The sequence below is a fragment of the Coregonus lavaretus genome (genome assembly GCF_964263955.1).
Source record: "Coregonus lavaretus genome assembly, contig: HAP1_SCAFFOLD_693, whole genome shotgun sequence".
NCBI lineage: Eukaryota > Metazoa > Chordata > Actinopteri > Salmoniformes > Salmonidae > Coregonus > Coregonus lavaretus.
The window spans coordinates 211,209-222,500 of NW_028166532.1; the positions used below are offsets into that span (position 1 = coordinate 211,209).

The 11,292-nt window shown below is 40.1% G+C and overlaps 1 pseudogene across 1 annotated transcript in view; it reads right to left on the reverse strand.

Moving 5' to 3' along the window:
- Nucleotides 1-9,443: 9,443 nt before the first annotated feature.
- Nucleotides 9,444-11,292, reverse strand: part of LOC311114594 (NF-kappa-B essential modulator-like) — a 35,209-nt pseudogene continuing 33,360 nt past the window's right edge. The window contains exon 14 of the transcript in view: nucleotides 9,444-11,292. This exon is cut by the window's right edge and continues 773 nt beyond it. The product of the transcript in view is annotated as an NF-kappa-B essential modulator-like (transcript).

Genomic DNA, 11,292 nt, shown 5'->3' on the forward strand with positions numbered 1-11,292 from the left:
GTCAACTGATAGATACCCCCCCAGATATGATGTGATGAGTCAACTGATAGATATCCCCCCAGATATGATGTGATGAGTCAACTGATAGATACCCCCCCAGATATGATGTGCATCATTATAATAGTCTTATCTCCAACTTTCATGGATATTTGGAGAGTTTAGAACCCAGATATTAAGCAATTTTCATGTTTCAAACCCAATGATCCCAGTAAATCAAGAATTGATTATTGGCTTATTTCAAATGCTTTTGCCACCTACCTCTGTACCACTTCCATTTCAGCTTCCCCTCTCGCTGATCATTGTGCCACATCTCTAGTTTTAAAACCTACAATCCATAAATCTCTTTAATAAGGGTTATTGGAAATGTAACGCTGGTCTTCTTAAGGATGAATCTTACTGTAAAGAGATTAGAAATATGATTGAGAAAATGTAAAACGAGTTATGCACATACAGAAGTAAATGGGAATATCTCAAATTTAAGATCTGTGAATTTTCTATTTTAGTAAAAGGTTTGTCAGTGTAAAAGACAGAGTTTGATTTGGTTAATGAAATCAATATACTTTGTAACAAGTCAGATTTGTCTGATGATGACAAAAGTAAGATACTAATCTTACAATCCAAACTAGATGATGTTAACATAAAGGCCAGCAGATCAAAGGGGACAGAATAAGGAGAAATGGCACCTCTTCCTTTAGCAGACTCGAGGCGTCAGGAAGGGAATCCCATTAATTAATTGTATGTTAATGGGATTGAAAAGTCAGAACCAAAGTTGATTGCTACAGACATTTTTAGTTTCTACAACGATTTACATTCCTCATCCTACTCCCCCAATAAATGCAATGATTGTTTTGAGAAAATTAAAAGCCATATTCCTACAATAGACTTTAGAATTTAAAAGAGTTTTGTGAGACAGAGCTTCAAATAGAGGATCAAGCCATAAAGAAGCTTAAATAGTCCCCTGTAGCTCAGTTGGTAGAGCATGGTGCTTGCAACGCCAGGGTTGTGGGTTTGTTTCCCACGAGGGGGCCAGTATGAAAATGTATGCACTCACTAACTGTAAGTCGCTCTGGATAAGAGCGTCTGATAAACGACTAAAATGTAAAAATTAATTACCTGGTTGTGACAGCCTAATATCCAATTTTATGGGATGATCTAAGAGTTCTACATTTTGATACCATTGAATGTATTGAGAATAATAGTCTCATGCCCACTTTGAAACAAGGTATAATTACATTACTACCCAAACCTGGAAAAGACTGTAGATATATTGATAACCTTAGGCCTTTAACGATTAGTCCTGGACCTGATAGACTATTGGTGAAATGAAAGAGGATGATGGGTTAATTTAATTTTTCGATTTTCGAAAGGCTTTTGATATGGTGGAACATGATTTTGTTTTCCAATCTCTAACACATTTTGGATTTGGAAACAAAATGATTGATATCATAAAAATGTTATATTGTAACATTAACAGCTCAGTCTCCCTTCCTCATGGTACCTCTCCACGATTCAATATATACACAGTACCAGTCAAAAGTTTGGACACACCTACTCATCCAAGGGTTTTTCTTTATTTTTACCATTTTCTACATTGTAGAATAATAGTGAAGACATTGAAACCATGAAATAACACATATGGAATCATGTAGTAACCAAAAAAGTGTTAAACAGCTCAAAATATATTTTATATTTGAGATTCTTAAAAGTAGCCACCCTTCGACTTGATGACAGCTTTGCGCACGCTTGGCATTCTCTCAACCAGCTTCATGAGGTAGTCACCTGGAATGCATTTGAATTAACAGGTGTGCCTTGTTAAAAGTTAATTTGTGGAATTTCTTTCCTTCTTAACACGTTTCAGCCAATCAGTTGTGTTGTGACAAGGTAGGGGTGATATACAGAAGATATCCCTATTTGGTAAAAGACCAAGTCCATATTATGGCAAGAACAGCTCAAATAAGCAAAGAGAAACGACAGTCCATCATTACGTTAAGACATGAAGGTCAGTCGCAAAAACCATCAAGCACTATGAACTTTTGACCCCTTTATCTCCCCAATTTTGTGATATTCAATTGGTAGTTAGTCTTGTCCCATCGCTGCAACTCCCGTACGGACTTGGGAGAGGCGAAGGTCGAGTGCCATGTGACCTCCGAAACACCACGCTGCCACGCTGCTTCTTGACACACTGCTCGCTGCCACGCCACACTGCTTCTTGACACACTGCTCGCTTAACCCGGAAGCCAGCCGCACCAATGTGTCGGAGGAAACGCTGTACAACTGGCGACACGAGTCAGCGTGCATGCGCCCGGCCCGCCACAAGAAGTCGCTAGAGCGCGATGGGACAAGGACATCCTGGCTCCCCTAACCCGGACGACGACGGGCCAATTATGCGCCGCGTCATGGGTCTCCCGGTCACGGCCGGCTGCGACACAGCCCGGGATCGAACCCGGGTCTGTAGTGACGCCTCTAGCGATGCAGCGCCTTAGACCGCTGTGCCACTGGGGAGTTCGGCAAGGCTGTCCAATTTCCACATTTTAATTATTTTTAGATGCTGAAAATGTTCATAAAGCATGATGAGCATATAGATATCCATCATTATTAGTCAACTAGCAGATAATACCTCCCTCTCTTCAGGACAAAAAACAGATCCCTTTAGCTATCAATTTAGTTAATCTCTTCTCAGATGCATCAGGTTTGAGGCTAAATATGAATAAACATGAGCTTATGGCCAATCATGACCATCCATTAATTTCATTACATAATATCCCTATAAAGTACAGTTGGGAGTTGTTGTCACAAAGGACAGTGATGCAAGTGTGAAATCACATCTTGAAAACTATTTATTGAAAATCAAAGCTATTCTTAACAGTTGGCTTCAAATTCTACTGATAATTTATCCGGCTTTATCATGATCTGTCCTTGCTCAGCTTATAATAACTAACTTCAATTATATCTGGAAGAACAAGGGTCACTACATTAGAAAGGGTGATGTTTTAAGACCTATGAGTATGGGGGTGCCTCCTCCCGCTCCCCCTCTCTGGCGCTCAACGGCACCAGTCTACTAACCACCCGCCCTGGCAACCCTCGTTACGCACACCTGGCAACCCTCGTAACGCACACCTGGCAACCCTCGTTACACACACCTGGCAACCCTCGTTACACACACCTGGTCTCCATCGTTACACACACCTGGTCTCCATCGTTACACACACCTAGTCTCCTTCGTTACACACACCTGGCCTCCATCATTACACACACCCGCTCTCCATCATGATATGATCTGCCATTTAGCAGACGCTTTTATCCAAAGCGACTTAGTCATGCGTGCATACATTTATATTGTGTGTATGGGTGGTCCCAGGGATCGAACCCACTACCTTAGCGTTACAAGCGCCGTGCTCTACCAGCTGAGCTACAGAGGACCACATAATTACACACACCTGGTCTCCATCATTACACACACCTGCTCTCCATCATTACACACACCTGGACTTCATCATTACCTTGATTAACTTCCCTTTATTTAGCCCTCAGTAGCCTCAGTCTTCAGGCAGTATTGGTTTAGTTCACGTTCAGCTTCTCCTGTTTTGTTCATCTGCTTATTCTCATGATTAAACTCACCTTCTGCACCTGCTTCCTGACTCCTAGCTTATACGTGAATGTTGTTGATTTTGAATGTATGAATGGTATGTTGAAACTAAAGTAGTTACAGTATTTTCTCTGTGATACTGATGGCCTGTGGTTCAGTGTCCCTGCTTCCATCTTTAAAAAGATTGGAGGAATAGATTTATTGCTTAGATGTGACTTTAATATTAACTAACCACCCTGCATTCACCAACAAGTGTTATCATATTGGAAATTGGCATATAAACAAAACTTCTGCATTCTGTACCGTAACAAGACCATATTATTTGAAGAATGGATTAATCCAAATATTTGGTCTGTTACAGATTTGATGAAAGTGGTAATATCCTCAGCTATAATGATTTTATGATAAAACATGACTTTCCTTGTTGCCCTAAGCGATATTGTAATGCTGTTCCTTCTAGTCTTGGGAACGGGACGTTATTAGATTCTGATGTATCTCCTTCCATCTTTATACATAGATGACTGTTGTTTGCAGGATAGAGAGTTAACAATAAACATGTCAGCCAAGTTATTTCCAAAGAATTATTCCCAGAACAGTTCAAAATGAATTATATGTATCTGTAACCAAGAAAATAAGAACCAAATATTTGTCTTTCCCAATAATATATACAGTGGGGAGAACAAGTATTTGATACGCTGCCGATTTTGCAGGTTTTCCTACTTACAAAGCATGTAGAGGTCTGTAATTTTTATCATAGGTACACTTCAACTGTGAGAGACGGAATCTAAAACAAAAATCCAGAAAATCACATTGTATGATTTTTAAGTAATTCATTTGCATTTTATTGCAAATGAATTTTGAAGATTGAAATTCAATGTAGAGAGTAGTGACTGTATATTTTGTGGGAAAAACATTGAAACTACTGAACATGTTATATTCCTGGGAGGAGTTACATGATTTATTATTTTCAAATCATTTCACATACAATGACGTCAAATTTAGTTTATTCCATAATGATGATTTCAATTTACTGGTGTGGTGTCGAGAAAACGTTGCTAATTATGCAAACAAGGAAATCCGCTGACACTGTATTTTCATCATAAAGGTTTATTTATATCAAAGGGTTCCAGCATCAATTTACAGATACCTGCCGATATCTGGAGAATAACCGCCCAATCTCAAATATGATTATTCTATCCTCCTTTGTTTTAACCAAGGATTTATATCCTATGCAACATAATATGGGTGTTTTCCCTACAGACCAATCCCAGGAGGCCACCTAACAGACTTCCTCTGCTTTAGTGTGCCCCTACTACTCCCCAGATGCTCCCTTTAAGCTTAGTCAACATCCTCTAAAACCATTTGAAACCATTAGCAAAGTCATACATTCCTCAGATACCACACTGGTCAATAACTTAATTGCCAAATGCTTTAAACACAAAGACGCCCTGAACCTCATTACTGCCTTTGAGACATACAAGCTGATATGATCAGTATAATATACAGTATAAGACCTCTGTGACGTTTGTAATAATAAACACAAAAAATGAGAATAATAATGATCCAGTCAGAGAGGAAGAGGAAGAGGCCCAACAGGAAATGGAAATGTCTCCCTCCAGCAGGTTCTTTTCATGGTTTCTCCCACCAATCAAGGAGTCTTTCTATGGAGGTCAATCAGTGTTGAATTTGGTCAACAAATTTTTTTATGGCTTATTTGCTACCTGAGGTTTTAACGATCGTAAGAAAATCCATACGTAAATTATTAGGATCGTAAGAAAAGCCATGCATGAAACGTAAATGTTAAATTCGATCTTTAAACATACAAATCCTATGTTACAACTATGAATGAACATTTACACGATCAATTCTTACTTTACGACTCCCTTCACTCGGTCACGGATATTTTTTTATGCGTACAAACTTTTGTCAGTAATGTGGCATCGGCAAAGGACATGAACGTAGCTAGTTGAAGTTAGCGAGTCAATCAAGCAACTCCAGCCGAGACGTTAGAGTTGCTTTGCAGCTTCCGGTTTCATTTCCAAAATAAAAGTCTAGAGCCTGTTTTAGAACTGCATTTGATAGCGACGTTATACCAGTAGATGGCGTAGTAAAGGCTTGGGCCTTCAGCAAATGACTTGTGTAAGAATGATACTATAAAGACACAGAAGAGAATAACCGCCTGAGCTGCAACATAGTAAGTAAATATGATTTAGGCCTATTCCGCTCTCTAAATACGCCATGCTGTTGGGTGTTATTTAATGGCCATGTAATTGCTTAATTTATTTTTATGGGGCTACTGTGGTGATCATGTTTTATTTATTTATTATTTATTTATCATGTAATGAATCACACTCTTTCCAGTATTTGGGAGCACATTTTAGTCATTTAGCAGACTTATCCAGAGCCACTTACAGTTAGTGAGTGCATACATTTTCATACTGGCCCCCCCCGTGGGAAACGAACCCACGACCCTGGCGTTGCAAGCGCCACGCTCTACCAACTGAGCTACAGGGGACTATATAGCACAGACTGTAGACCTTATATTAGGCATTTTGACTGTTGTATCAGGGAATTCCACTCTGTATGTATGCTTGTTATAGCCATTTGCGTTGCACAACCCCATTACGCAGAGGCTATATCCATATCAATAAATGAGACAAAATAAAACATTGATTAAGTCTTGGATATAACCTGTCCTGAGCGAAACAGCCAAGGGGTCCCAAATGGTCAAGACGATCTATAGACTATTCTTAGAGCCAGATCTGTTTTCCCATTAGCCACTGCACGTGCTTCAACTATTTTGTAAAATATTTAGAGGCCTGTGAGCTAGGGTCTCTATAATAAAAACAGTTATAAAACACAAATATATCTAACATTATTCCACAAGACAACAGTACCCTAAATGATGAATGAATGAATGAATGATAGACTAAATTGCAATGCCTAGAAGTTGAAGGCATATTTTTATTTATTTGGATAGGCCTAAATTAAACATTGAATTATTAAAGTGATAGGCTAAAGACATTTTTAGAATTTAGATCATTTTGAATACACACATGGATTTCAATAAACAAAATGGATAAGACTGATTGCAACTCAGACAATTGACAGAATGGATGACATACTGACTGACTGAACTGAATGAAGGATCAATTAAATGTTCAAATATGTTGGAATGATGCGTTGCAGGCATCATGCATGCTCTGAGCTTTATTTGGCTAGTAGGTAAATAGGCCTACATTAGGGTATAATGACTCTATTGCTGCATGCCTCCAGAAGGGCATCTTCTGAGGCCGAGGGGTGCTTTTCCGAAGGCGCATGGTGCTGCTTGGAGATCACAAGCTCTTCAACTGGGCAGCGGCGTCGCGATGGAGGGAACAGCCTATACGGAGACTACATAAGACCACTCCAACAGAGTTATTGTAAAGTGAGGGAAAAAGTTTATGCCAGACTTAGCCTCTGTTTAACCTCTCCCTTGTTCATTTCAAAGTCCATAATCTTCATGACCTGATTCATGTAAATCATGTCAAACTATTTAAAATTAACCCCTCCTACAGAATATGCTTTATCAAGATTGAATGGTGAAATAAATATCAAAATATTATATAAAAAAATATTTTGAGTGGCAAAGACACCAGTGGTCATACATAATTCATAGATTCACCAAACATATATTATTCTACGTCCTTGTACAGCGCATTCGGAAAGTATTCAGATCCCTTGACTTTCCACATTTTGTAACGTTACAGCCTTATTCTAAAATTGATCAAATAAATGTTTCCCTCATCAATCTACACACAATACCCCATAATGACAAAGCTTAAACAGGTTTTTAGATTTTTTTGCATAATATTTTATTTACATAAGAATTCAGACCCTTTGCTATGAGACTCGACATTGAGCTCAGGTGCATCCTGTTTGATCATCCTTGAGATGTTTCTACAACTTGATTGGAGTCCACCTGTGGTAAATTCAATTGATTGGACATGATTTGGTAAGCCATACACCTGTCTATATAACGTCCCACAGTTGACAGTGCATGTCAGAGCAAAAACCAAGCCATAAGGTCGAAGGAATTGTCCGTAGAGCTCCAAGACAGGATTGTGTCAAGGCACAGATCTGGGGAAGGGTACCAAAAAATTTCTGCAGCATTGAAGGTCCCCAAATAACACAGTGGCCTCCATCATTCTTAAATGGAAGAAGTTTGGAACCACCAAGACTCTTCCTAGAGCTGGCTGCCCGGCCAAACTGAGCAATCGGGGGAGAAGGGCCTTGGTCAGGGAGGTGACCAAGAACCCAATGGTCGCTCTGCCAGAGCTCCAGAGTTCGTCTGTGGAGATGGGAGAACCTTCCAGAAGGACAACCATCTCTGCAGCACTCCACCAATCAGGTCTTTATGGTAGAATGGCCAGACGGAAGCCACTCCTCAGTAAAAGGCACATGACAGCCCGCTTGGAGTTTGCCAGAAAGCACCTAAAGGACTCTCAGACCATGAGAAACAAGATTCTCTGGTCTGATGAAACCAAGATTGAACTCTTTGGCCTGAATGCCAAGCGTCATGTCTGGAGGAAACCTGACACCATCCCTACGGTGAAGCATAGTGGTGGCAGCATGATGCTGTGGGGATGTTTTTCAGCGGCAGGGACTGGGAGACTAGTCAGGATCGAGGGAAAGATGAACGGACCAAAGTACAGAGAGATCCTTGATGAAAACCTGCTCCAGAGTGCTCAGGACCTCAGACTGGGGCGAAGGTTCACCTTCCAACAGGACAACGAACCTAAGTACACAGCCGAGACAACGCAGGAGTGGCTTTGGGACAAGTCTCTGAATGAGCTTGAGTGGCCCAGCCAGAGCCCGGACTTGAACCCGATCGAACATCTCTGGAGAGACCTGAAAATAGCTTTGCAGCGATGCTCCCCATCCAACCTGACAGAGCTTGAGAGGATCTGCAGAGAAGAATGGGAGAAACTCCCCAAATACAGGTGTGCCAATCTTGTAGCGTCATACCCAAGAAGACTCGAGGCTGTAATCACTGCCAAAGGTGCTTCAACAAAGTACTGAGTAAAGGGTCTGAATACTTATGTAAATGTAATATTTCAGTTGTTTATTTTTAACACATTTATAACAACCTGTTTTTGATTTGTCATTATGGGATACTGTGGAAAAAAATCAAGGGTCTGAATACTTTCCGAATGCACTGTATATACTACTGGTTATGATCGCAGACAGAGCCCAGAGAACGGGATGCTGCAATATTGAATTAGTAATATTTTGATAAGGTGTATGCACGGGATGTCCACGTCACCCAGAGATGCGCCCACGCTGTAGAGATACACCTAGCAGACTGAAACTTCACTGTTGTAGGCATAATACAGCTAGTGCGATCTAGACTTGTGCTGGCAAACAAATACATTAGCTATCTAAACTCAACTGAGGAGTACTAGAGAATGGAGACTTTTAACTTGTAAAAAGGGCAGGATGCCTCTTTCCGGTTTCCCTGACTTTAATTTTTTATACTGTGTTATGCTTGTTCGTGTAGCACTCCTCACAGGCCGTTTGGTGTACGTTTTTTTTTAGTTGGTGAGATGAAACTGCCAAATCTCTGAAAGGCATTATTGTACGTCAGAATTGCAACACAAGATTTGTTCAAGCCTAAAATATTTGTCAGTAATCGTTTCATGGTGTTTCATGTTAACGTTTCATGGTGTTTCATGTTAAAGTTTCATGCATGGCTTTTACTTCCGATCCGCTCCATAAACATCTTCCGCCTCACGTTACCAAACCCCGCCCACTGCGTTTGATTGACACGTCTAACATCGATCATATAAATGTAAAGGAGTAATGAGGAAACAAAATAGAAAAATTAAGCATTGCATTTATTGAGTTTGATTGATAATTATAATTTTGACAGTCTTAAACCACACACAGTATACAAATGAGAATAGATTTGATTTTTGTCACAACAAGGAAATGAAATAGAAAACATGAGAAATGAAATAAGCATTTAGATTTAGATTGTAAATGTCAGTGTTGTACTGGATAGTACCATGGAAATGAAATATTAAATATACTTTGCCATTTCTTTTTCAGATTGGCAGACTTTATGCATACTCAATCATGACAATGATCATGCAATATATATTTTTGCATTTCAATTAGAATTTTGTCACAACATGCATACACATTTAGGAAAAGGAATAGCAAACATGATATTTATTTATCATTTGCATTTCCAACTGAGTACCGGCAGCTAAACGCTTCCATAGTCACCAACCAGTGTAGAGTATACTGGTATATGAAAACCAAATCTGGTTTGTTAGAAGAACCCGACCGGTCCCACCTCCAAGATCTCCTGCTCTCGCTCTCTTTCCCATTCTTACTAGTGATGGGAGAGAGTGTGATGGGAGAGAGTGTGATGGGAGAGAGATGAGAGTGCTAACGGTACCCAGCGCTCCATTGCAGATTAGTGATGGGCATTCCGAGTCTTTTCGGTGAGCCGGCTCATTTGGCTCCCAAACGGCTCTTAGTTCAAAATGCTTAAGAATCGACCTAGAACCATGAAAAATCTGCTAATCTCCAATGTAAAGCCCAAAAGGTAGGCTACCATTATGTCAGATTGTGAAATGCGCGTTCATTGTTTCTGCAGTGCGGATTCACCCTCTTTAGAGAATTATTTTGTAACTTATCTGCAGAAAAACTTGAACGACCATCATTATATTATACAGCAGTGCAAATTGCTGTTTGCACATCTACAAATCTTTGACAGGGTAGGGCGCTAAAGCACTGCCAGAAGTCTGAGCACGCAAAATTATATAATAATATAATAATAATATAATATGCCATTTAGCAGACGCTTTTATCCAAAGCGACTTACAGTCATGCGTGCATACATTTTTGAGTATGGGTGGTCCCGGGGATCGAACCCACTACCCTGGCGTTACAAGAGCCGTGCTCTACCAGCTGAGCTACAGAGGACCACATAATTGACATGTGCAGGTGTACTGATGCAATTATTGCTCACAAATATGAAGTTACAAGTTTGCAAATGCGATTACAACTACAAATTCGTTTTTTTTTTTCATATTCACAACTCATCAGTTACATATTTACAAATTGTGTTCACAACTACAAATCTATTCTACATGCTCAAATCATAGTCAATGATTTACCTCCATATCCTTCGGCTCAGCAGCTCCAGAGACATGCTCCGACCACCAACTGTCTGTCATTGTCGGCAGGTCGCCTAGCGGTTAAGAGCGTTAGGCCAGTAACTGAAAGGTCGCTGGTTCGAATCCCCGACCTGACTAGGTGAAACAACTGTCGATGTGCCCTTGAGCAAGGCACTTAACCCTAATTGCTCCAGTAAATCGCTCTGGATAAGAGCGTCTGCTAAGTGACTAAAATGTAAATGTCATATGGGAAATAGATAATGAGCATAGAGAAGAAAAATACTGAATTGATCACATGGTGAATCAACGCAATGAAATGATTATTGAATGTTATGCTGGACACAGCTTTCTAGAACCAAAACATACACAGCCTCTGCTCAACGAACTCCATAACGAATGGTTTGGGGGTCTGCAGTTGGTGAATTACATTGTGCTCATCAAACTCAATAGTGTGCAACTGCAGCCCGCAAATCGTTATTTTTTAAAAGATTTTTGCATTTTCTCCCCGGTCCCTAAACGACAGAAGCAGAGAGGAAA